Source organism: Cherax quadricarinatus, chromosome 27, assembly GCF_038502225.1.
Source record: "Cherax quadricarinatus isolate ZL_2023a chromosome 27, ASM3850222v1, whole genome shotgun sequence".
NCBI lineage: Eukaryota > Metazoa > Arthropoda > Malacostraca > Decapoda > Parastacidae > Cherax > Cherax quadricarinatus.
The window spans coordinates 719730-730830 of record NC_091318.1 but is presented as its reverse complement, the minus strand read 5'-3'; the positions used below and the strand labels follow the sequence as shown (position 1 = coordinate 730830).

At 43.5% G+C, this 11101-nt stretch overlaps 1 non-coding gene across 1 annotated transcript; it reads left to right on the top strand.

Annotated features, from left to right (window-relative positions):
• Positions 1-371: 371 nt before the first annotated feature.
• On the top strand, positions 372-555 carry LOC128687735 (U2 spliceosomal RNA). The gene has a single exon (XR_011392514.1). It is a non-coding gene; the product is annotated as a U2 spliceosomal RNA (small nuclear RNA).
• The last annotated feature ends 10546 nt before the right edge of the window (positions 556-11101 follow it).

Here is an 11101-nt window from a genome sequence, read left to right as displayed (position 1 = left end):
CAGCGTGTTGCAGGCGCACAAGACACAGGACGACCAGACCTAATCATCACGAAGGATGGGGATGCACTGATGATTGATGTTACATGCCCCTTCGAGAATGGACGTCTTCGAGAATGAAACGTCTGGCCTCACGAAAGTATCAAAAACTCTTCCGGAGGCTGTGTGTGAGCGACGTCATAAAATGGTCAAGTATGATATACACTGAACATATAACAGGTGCTAGGCAGTATTAACATTGTAAATTTGTAACATTAAGAAGTTTGTAACTTGATATTTAGGCCATATTACAGAAGAATAGAATAGTGCAGACACCACAACTGAGTGTTGCTTTGCATTGTATCAAATTAGTTATTATTATGAACATGATGTAAAACCCATTGTAGCATTTTTCGAAAATAAAATCTGTTCTTATCAGCTTAATATCTGATACGATCCCCATGTGGGATCTTCGATATTAAACTGATTTTTGGATCATGGCAAAGTGCTAGGGGCTTGCTCCACCTTTGCCGCGGATCGGCCCGGTATTGCAGTACTTCCGGGATTGGTCCATTGGTCCGCTGGCCGATGGGGGACATCAGCAGCATCAGCACTGCTATTCTCTGGAGAAAGGAGCCAATTCTGCAAAAGAGAACCATAAATTTCCAGGGGTTGTCCATCGCTGTCAGTGGAAGCCTCACTGCTGGAACCATCCTCCCTCCTGTCGTCGTCCATCGCCATCGGTGGGGGCCTCGTTGCTGGAACCATCCTCTGGTCGCCGCTCATCTATCTGAGACCAGAAGTCGTGGTTATCCTCAGTGTCGTCGTCGTCGTCACTCATCCCCTGCTGGTAGTGGATCTGCCGGCTATTTACTATTTACTGCAAGAAAAAGTGTGCGTGAGTGAAGAGATGCACACCCACCAAGGTCTGCTATGTATTAATAATTGTAATGTTTTTGTGACTGAATTGTATTCTGAGCAACTCATCACAAATGTTACCAGCCCATTAATTTATAAATAGTTCATTAATACTAACTCCGTTGCCTATCAAAGTTTGGGGCCCAGTTCCTTCGTTCATTGTGTCTTTCAGTCTTAACTACTGTCCACTGGATTGGTATAGGAATGCATAATATCTCTTGACACAATTAAGCTTTAATGAACTCTTAAAAAGAAACTGTCATTAATCATTCCTCGCCCAGCTGCCAGTGAGGATGGACGTTTGCTACACCTCTGTCAGGCGCAAGTGGTGGTTGGGGTGCACCGCAGAATTAACACTGTCGGCATAGAATTACTGGGAGGTACAATTAATCAAGCTTTGACGTTGTTGCCTCTGATTATTCGAGAGACATATGGGATTGAGGATTGCGAACTTTACGGTGTAGCCTTAAATGGAAACTACCGAATGTTCGTGAAACTGCTGTCATCACAGGTGTTTGAGGATCTACTTGATCATTATCAGGATGTTGCTATCGAGGTTAATGAGGACTTCCTGGTAAAGATGGTCGATGTTTCGAGTCAATTTACGTATGTAAAGTTACGTAATGTGCCTTTCGAGGCAAATGAAGCTGACCTACGTAGTGTGTTTGGGAAGTTTGGAACTGTACACGTAGCTCAACAAGATAAGTGGACGGCAGGGGCTTATGTAGGTTATCCAGAAGGTAGTTTTAGCCTAAAGATGACCGAGACAACCAATACCTTCGTATGTGTTCTTAGAGGAATTTTGGACACAAATACTTGTAACTTACACTGGCCAACGTAGAACTTGTAGACTGTGTGATGGTTATGATCACATAGCAGCTGAATGTGTGAGGCGGAGGACTGGCCAGGGAATACCAAGGAGTGACATTTCGAGGTGAGGACCTACAGTGACTGATCAGAACCGCCAGGATGGACGTAGGTCGGTTGTGGAGTGAGGAAGTGGAGGAAATACAATGTGAGGTGGAGCATGAGGGTGCAGTGCAGCAATTGAGTGCGTCTGCAGAGGATGTGATGCACGAGGGGGACAAGGATGCACCCAATGAACCGAATGACGTAGAAATTGACGTAGTGCTTGAGACAGTTTTGCAGATGTTCCCTAACGATGGGAGACCAGGTACCGGGACAAGGGGAAGCATGTGGGCCTGGAGGAAGGAATGTAATGTCGGCTTGGCCAAGTAGTGAGAAGGGGAATGAGGTGAGGTGCACAATGAGGAAGGTCAGGAGACAAGCATGGTGGAAGAGAAAGTGTCGAGGAAGCGGGCAGCTGTCACGTCTGACTCAGATGACATCCTCACTCCAGCACAAAGACCAGGGAAAAAGGCGGGGATTAAAGGTGTGTGTAGAGGCACAGAGAAAAAGAAACGCCAGCAAGGGGTTAGGAGTGGAGGGGGTGGGGTGAGTGCCAAGGACGGTGTGTATGAGGCTACTGGACAGTGGAAAAATGAAATGGGGAAAAGTGGGTGGAAAACGTAAGCAGGCCTGAGGTATATGACAATTAATGTTAATGGTTTATGTGGTAAGTGTGTGTGGTTGCGAGGACTGCTGTATCGTTGCAAGGTAGATGTTTACGTATGTAAGGAGGGAATATGCAGCTAGGAGTTTACCTGGAGAGAGTTCCGGGGGTCAACGCCCCCGCGGCCCGGTCTGTGACCAGGCCTCCTGGTGGATCAGAGCCTGATCAACCAGGCTGTTGCTGCTGGCTGCACGCAAACCAACATACGAGCCACAGCCCGGCTGGTCAGGAACCGACTTTAGGTGCTTGTCCAGTGCCAGCTTGAAGACTGCCAGGGGTCTGTTGGTAATCCCCCTTATGTATGCTGGGAGGCAGTTGAACAGTCTCGGGCCCCTGACACTTATTGTATGGTCTCTTAACGTGCTAGTGACACCCCTGCTTTTCATTGGGGGGATGTTGCATCGTCTGCCAAGTCTTTTGCTTTCGTAGTGAGTGATTTTCGTGTGCAAGTTCGGTACTAGTCCCTCTAGGATTTTCCAGGTGTATATAATCATGTATCTCTCCCGCCTGCGTTCCAGGGAATACAGTTTTAGGAACCTCAAGCGCTCCCAGTAATTGAGGTGTTTTATCTCCGTTATGCGCGCCGTGAAGGTTCTCTGTACATTTTCTAGGTCAGCAATTTCACCTGCCTTGAAAGGTGCTGTTAGTGTGCAGCAATATTCCAGCCTAGATAGAACAAGTGACCTGAAGAGTGTCATCATGGGCTTGGCCTCCCTAGTTTTGAAGGTTCTCATTATCCATCCTGTCATTTTTCTAGCAGATGCGATTGATACAATGTTATGGTCCTTGAAGGTGAGATCCTCCGACATGATCACTCCCAGGTCTTTGACGTTGGTGTTTCGCTCTATTTTGTGGCCAGAATTTGTTTTGTACTCTGATGAAGATTTAATTTCCTCGTGTTTACCATATCTGAGTAATTGAAATTTCTCATCGTTGAACTTCATATTGTTTTCTGCAGCCCACTGAAAGATTTGGTTGATGTCCGCCTGGAGCCTTGCAGTGTCTGCAATGGAAGACACTGTCATGCAGATTCGGGTGTCATCTGCAAAGGAAGACACGGTGCTGTGGCTGACATCCTTGTCTATGTCGGATATGAGGATGAGGAACAAGATGGGAGCGAGTACTGTGCCTTGTGGAACAGAGCTTTTCACCGTAGCTGCCTCGGACTTTACTCTGTTGACGACTACTCTGTGTTCTGTTAGTGAGGAAATTATAGATCCATCGACCGACTTTTCCTGTTATTCCTTTAGCACGCATTTTGTGCGCTATTACGCCATGGTCACACTTGTCGAAGGCTTTTGCAAAGTCTGTATATATTACATCTGCATTCTTTTTGTCTTCTAGTGCATTTAGGACCTTGTCGTAGTGATCCAATAGTTGAGACAGACAGGAGCGACCTGTTCTAAACCCATGTTGCCCTGGGTTGTGTAACTGATGGGTTTCTAGATGGGTGGTGATCTTGCTTCTTAGGACCCTTTCAAAGATTTTTATGATATGGGATGTTAGTGCTATTGGTCTGTAGTTCTTTGCTGTTGCTTTACTGCCCCCTTTGTGGAGTGGGGCTATGTCTGTTGTTTTTAGTAACTGTGGGACGACCCCCGTGTCCATGCTCCCTCTCCATAGGATGGAAAAGGCTCGTGATAGGGGCTTCTTGCAGTTCTTGATGAACACGGAGTTCCATGAGTCTGGCCCTGGGGCAGAGTGCATGGGCATGTCATTTATCGCCTGTTCGAAGTCATTTGGCGTCAGGATAACATCGGATAGGCTTGTGTTAACCAAATTTTGTGGCTCTCTCATAAAAAATTCATTTTGATCTTCGACTCTCAGTCTGGTTAGCGGCTTGCTAAAAACTGAGTCATATTGGGACTTGAGTAGCTCACTCATTTCCTTGCTGTCATCTGTGTAGGACCCATCTTGTTTAAGTAGGGGCCCAATACTGGACGTTGTTCTCGACTTTGATTTGGCATAGGAGAAGAAATACTTTGGGTTTCTTTCGATTTCATTTATGGCTTTTAGTTCTTCCCGCGATTCCTGACTCCTATAAGATTCCTTTAGCTTAAGTTCGATGCTTGCTATTTCTCTGACCAGTGTCTCCCTACGCATTTCAGATATATTGACCTCTTTTAGCCGCTCTGTTATTCTTTTCCGTCGCCTGTAAAGGGAGCGCCTGTCTCTTTCTATTTTACATCTACTCCTCCTTTTTCTTAGAGGAATAAGCCTTGTGCATACATCGAGTGCCACCAAGTTAATCTGTTCTAGGCATAAGTTGGGGTCTGTGTTGCTTAGTATATCTTCCCAGCTTATATCGGTTAGGACTTGGTTTACTTGGTCCCACTTTGTTTTTGTTATTGAAGTTGAATTTGGTGAATGCTCCCTCGTGACTAGTCTCATTATGTCGGTCTGGGGCTCCACGCATACATGTCTGAACCTCAATTATGTTGTGATCTGAGTATATTGTTTTTGATATGGTGACATTTCTTATCAGATCATCATTGTTAGTGAAGATGAGGTCTAGTGTATTCTCCAGTCTAGTAGGCTCTATTATTTGCTGGTTTAAATTGAATTTTGTGCAGAGATTTAAAAGCTCGTGTGAGTGTGAGTTTTCATCAGAGCTGCCTCCTGGTGTTATTACTGCAACAATATTATTTGCTATATTCCTCCATTTTAGGTGCCTTAAGTTGAAATCCCCCAGGAGCAAGATGTTGGGTGCAGGAGCTGGAAGATTTTCCAGACAGTGGTCAATTTTTAACAGCTGTTCCTGGAATTGCTGGGATGTTGCATCCGGAGGCTTGTAGACTACCACAATGACTAGGTTTTGGTTCTCGACCTTTACTGCTAAAACTTCCACTACATCATTTGAGGCATTAAGCAGTTCTGTGCAAACAAGTGACTCTGCAATGTACAGGCCAACCCCCCCCCCCCCTTTTGCCTGTTCACTCTGTCACATCTGTATAGGTTGTAACCTGGGATCCATATTTCGTTGTCCAAGTGATCCTTTATGTGGGTCTCGGTGAAAGCCGTGAACATTGCCTTTGCCTCTGCAAGAAGTCCACAGATGAAAGGTATTTTGTCGTTTGTTGCTGGCTTTAGACCCTGTATATTTGCAAAGAAGAATGTCATCGGATTGGTGGTATTGTTGGTACTGGGGGGGGGATTTTTTTTCTGGCATTAGTATCTGTATCTGTTGGTTTGGAGTGGAGGCCATCGACTGTGGTTCCACTCCAGGAATGACTGGATTTGGTGTACGATTTCTGCCATTTCCTGCCAGTTTTTTTTCCTTCCTGGCACTAAAAAACCTCTCCCTCTTGAGTGGCTGTGGCTACCCAGGTTTTCCCATGGCCTGGATGTTTTGTACCTTTTTGTCCCCTTTAGATGGTGTGCCTGGCAATTTAAGTTATAGCACAGTCTTTCCTGTACTGAAGAGGTACACATTTCAGGGTGAAAAAGCTTACAGGAAGGGAGTTTGCATTTTCCTGTTGTCATATGGGCATCAACAAGCACGGGTCAGTGAGGTGTCAGCACAATATCCACGTCAGCAGCTAGCATGGGTCAGTGAGGTGTCAGCACAGTACCCTCGTCAGCAACAAGCACGGGTCAGTGAAGTGTCAGCATAATACCCACGTCAGCAACTTGCATGGATCAGCGAGGTGTCAGTACAGTACCACGTCAGCAGCTAGCATGGGTCAGTGAGATGTCAGCACAGTACCCTCGTCAGCCACAAGCACGGGTTAGGGGGGTGTCAGCATAGTACCCTCGTCAGCAACAAACACGAGTCAGTGAGGTGTCAGCAAAGCACCCACGTCAGCAGCTAGCACGGGTCAGTGAGGTGTCAGTGCAGTACCCTCGTCAGCAACAAGCGCGGGACAACGAGGTGTCAGCACAATACCCACATCAGCAGCTAGCATGGGTCAGTGAGGCGTCAGCACAGCACCCACGTCATCAGCTAGCATGGGTCAGTGAGGTATCAGCTTGAAGTATGAGGTATGAAGCTGAAGTATAGAAGTCGGCCAACTAATTCACCTAATCTTAAAAAGTTATTCTACTTAGCCGAGGAACATTGCTGCAGGTATTTTTGTGTGGAATGTATATAAGACCGACAAGCAGATGTGCAATAAATATTGCTGGTCACACCACCTGTCCATCTCTACACCTCGACTCACGAAATCGTAATGACACGATTGCAAACAAACCATACCAAGGGCAGGGATAGAACCTACGATCAAAGAGTCATAAAACACCAGGCCGTCGCATTAGCCACTGGGCTAATAAGATTCATCCAACTAGGTATATTTATACACCATAGGAAGGTTAGCATAGGCACCACGTCTGTAAAATCTTGCATCTGTGGGCACAGTGGTGCCTATGCTAACCTTCCTATGGTGTATAAATGTATCTAGTTGAATGACTCGTATTGTAGAAAGCTGGTCCAGTGGCTAACCCGAAGGTCTGGAGTTTTATGACTCTGATCGCGGGTTCTATCCCCACCCGAGGTATTGTTTATCTCTACACCACACATCTCGCCTGTATATATACTGTATATTCTCTTTTTTCTATCCATCAGTAAAGGTTAGGCAAATAGGTCATGCCTAACCTTAAGGCATGACCTACTTCTACAGTTGGACTTGTCAAATGTGATACTACCTCCGACTGCTGCACCTCACCTGCCTACGATATATAAGCCACTTCGCACTTATGCTGTATTCTTTTCATGATTGATTGACTGATTACATCGACTCAAGGCTGAGGGACTGATTACCTCAAACTTCTCCTGTTCTTCATCATTCTCCTTTATATGGACTGATGAAGCCACTGTGTGGCGAAACGTTTCCTCAGTGAAGATACCCAAGCATTGCACATGTGTCTAATTTATCAACTTGCCATTTCTCTGAACCTTTTATCTACAGAAGAGTTGTTTTAATTTTTCAAACGGATATGATTAAAGTAGAAACTACTATAGCATAACAGTAAATACATGATTAATATTAAGTCAACGTTCAATGTGATGGGAAAGTAAATTTATACAATAGTCATTGTTTGCGTTTAGTTTGCGAACATTTTCTTTGTTTACAGTTTGTATTGTCCAGTCCAATACATGATTGGTTTTCGTCATTGACGTGTTGACTTCTCAGGGAGATGTAATGAGTCACTTTTCCACTTTAAACAGTAGCTTGCCCTATAATTTAATATGGACGAGTTTGTGATCAGGAAGAAAAAACATGAAGATGATTGTTGTGACGGCGAAAAGCCAAACAAAACTGGAAATACGAGTGAAAAAAAAGAACAATTCCCATTTCCGGTAAAAATGCTGTAATTAAATAAAAGAAAACGTCTATATTATGATAGTTATTTAGATCTGGGATTTATTTGGTGAGGTGATAAAGTTAGTCCTACGCCGGAATGTGTATTTATGGTGATAAACTGGACAGTGATATCCATCAAATTAGTGATATTTAACTATGATATATGGCCATTTTACTGACTACCCTCTATCATACTTTGAGAATTTTTTAGATGAACGAAGACAAAGCCTGATATTTTCTTAAAGATTTTAATAAAGCTGAAAATACCAGCTACTTAGTAACAGAACTACTCTCTAAAAATACGACGCCTTATACTGAAGTAAAGACAGTTATTCTCACTACTTGCAGTGCCATAGTAAAAATGAAATCTGGGAATAAAGCTGAAAAACAAGTTAAAAAGATTCCACGCACAGAAAAGATAATACCATTAGTGGACAGACACATGAGACGTCAGTAGACAAAAACTGTGCGCACCTCTGTAAAGGAAAATAAAAAAAATTGCACCCAAGTAGATGTGTGGAGAAATTTTCTCCAGGAGGGGGGTATCAGCCCCCTTCAGCCCCTTCAGCCCCTTTCGGCCCTGAGGGGCCTAGCCCTCTCAGAAGGGGCAAGCGTCTTGTTTACTGCTACAGTGAGTAATTGATCACAGATGCCGTACGAATATGCGACGTGGTCGCTTCGACCGATGCTCCTTGCAGAGTGTTGCAGAGTGTATTTTAATAAGAGACAGCATCTCTTACTTTAGCAGGACAATTAAGGAAAATCCTGCTCCCACTTTATTACCATGGTAAAGAGAGTGGACATTGTTGTCTATGCTTAAGACAGCAAGAATCAAACATTCTGCTTTGCTTCGTCGAGGAAGTGGCAAGGAAGCAAAAAGTACTAGGTCAGCTTTTTTTTGTGCTGGGGGCAGTGACGGCATGGGGCGCTGTGGCGTCTTCAGATTACTTTTGACTCTACTGAGAGTGACACTGATGCCAGGATAACCAACAAAGAACACTGATCTGTGCGTTAGTGTGGACAAAGTGTCTCATAAAACACAATAAACACTTAAGAGAAGTGTGATCAACTTCTTGTGATAAGATTGTGAACAATAAAGACAAATCTTGTGGAACATAGTGTACCAGTGTGCGTATTCTTAGACTATGGAAGACGTGGACATCCAAGGACACTTCAGCTTCTATCAAGTCACCGATATCTGTCGAAGGTGTGAAGAACACCATAGCTCACGTTACAAGAGCAAGGTATGTTACGAATTTCTTGTAGTACAGGGGACTGCGCAGTTCTTGAGTCGCAAGGAGTTTGTAATCAACCTATAGTCGGCAGTAAGGTGTGGACTTTTGAGTCCAAACAAGTATGTATTTTGTCAGCCATCAGTGAATGAAATATGCTGACATAACACCCCTTAGGGGTAATTTATAATCTTACAAATTATAATTCTTGACAGCCCGTTGTGAGATGGTTTCGACAGCTTCTAGACCTCGTCTGCAGGGGCGGCTGTGCAGGCGATGAGTTGTCTTTAAGTTAAGTTTTCACTCTTTAAACTTAACTAGTAATGCCATTTCTCAACATATTGGTCGTGATCGAACCGGATAAAGACCACACTGTGGTCCAAATATGTTGTACTACAGTGTACAAATAACCTATGAGCCAAGGTCCTTCGAAAAAAGCTGTAAAACTAGTGTTTTACAATATAAATCAGTATAAATGAGTCCCTCCAGACTCAATCACAGAGAATGGGCAGCCAAAAGAAAACGGGCGCTCACCCAGCGTTCACCCAAAGAAAATGGGAGCTGGGTAACTCACCCACACCCTCCATCCGCTGCTCCAATCTCGAAAATGCTGACTAAGACAACAGCAACCCAAGTGATGTCCAGTTTGTCTAGGTGTATATACACATAGTGTTTATAATGTTATAGACAGAAATTAAAAGACAAGATTGTGTTAAAGTTTGTTTCTTATAGATCTACCTGTTATATTAAAGGAACTTATATATAAAGTGTAAGCTTTCAAATATATATTAACAGTGACATTATATATGTGTAAGTAATTTCACGTGTGATTTACAGTTATACAGTGACATTTATAGTGTATAGTGAATGAAGTGTATAACATCGTTATTTACGATTAATCATCATGGTCAGGCTGACACAGCAAACTCAAGCCATAAACACCAGCCACATGTACGGTGTACCCTTCATGGTCATTGACCCTGAGGTTAAGCTTAGTGGGTCAGTAGTGTCTGATTATTGCTGACTTAAGCATAACAAAAACTCAGCTGTTTATAGCAGTACAGTGTTTTTTAAACACTCTAAGTGTGGTGCTAGAATTTTCAATATACCATTAAAATGGCTTGTTTGAAAACTCAGTTTCAGTCATTACAGACTTAGATTACACAATTAGAAAATCTAATTTCAGTCTGTATAGGATTAACTCAAGATACAAACATAGATTTTGATGATCTTGAGGTCAAATTTGAATTATTTACACAACGTATGGAAATAATTAATTCAGACTATACACATTATGAAAATAAATTTCTTGAATCAGATCCATCTGATGTGGAGAAATTTTCTCCAGGAGGGGGGTATCAGCCCCCTTCAGCCCCTTCAACCCCTTTCAGCCCTGAGGGGCCCAGCCCTCTCAGAAGGGGCAAGCATCTTGTTTACTGCTACAGTGAGTAATTGATCACAGATGCCGAAAGGCACACGTAGAGATGAGTGAAACAATATGTTGAGAAATGGCATTACCAGCTAAGTTTAAACAGTGAAAACTTAACTTAAAGACAACTCATCGCCTGCACAGCCACCCCTGCAGACGAGGTCTAGAAGCTGTCGAAACCATCTCACAACGGGCTGTCAAGAATTATAATTTGTAAGATTATAAATTACCCCTAGGGGGTGTTATGTCAGCATATTTCATTCACTGATGGCTGACAAAATACATACTTGTTTGGACTCAAAAGTCCACACCTTACTGCCGACTATAGGTTGATTACAAACTCCTTGCGACTCAAGAACTGCACAGTCCCCCGTACTACAAGAAATTCGTAACATACCTTGCTCTTGTAACGTGAGCTATGGTGTTCTTCACACCTTCGACAGGTATCGGTGACTTGATAGAAGCTGAAGTGTCCTTGGATGTCCACGTCTTCCATTGTCTAGGAAACGCACACTGGTACACTATGTTCCACAAGATTTGTCTTTATTGTTCACAATGTTATCACTGAAGAAGCTGATCACTCTTCTCTTAAGTGTTTATTGTGTTTTATGAGACACTTTCTTCACACTAACGCACAGATCAGTGTTCTTTGTTGGTTATCCTGGCGTCAGTG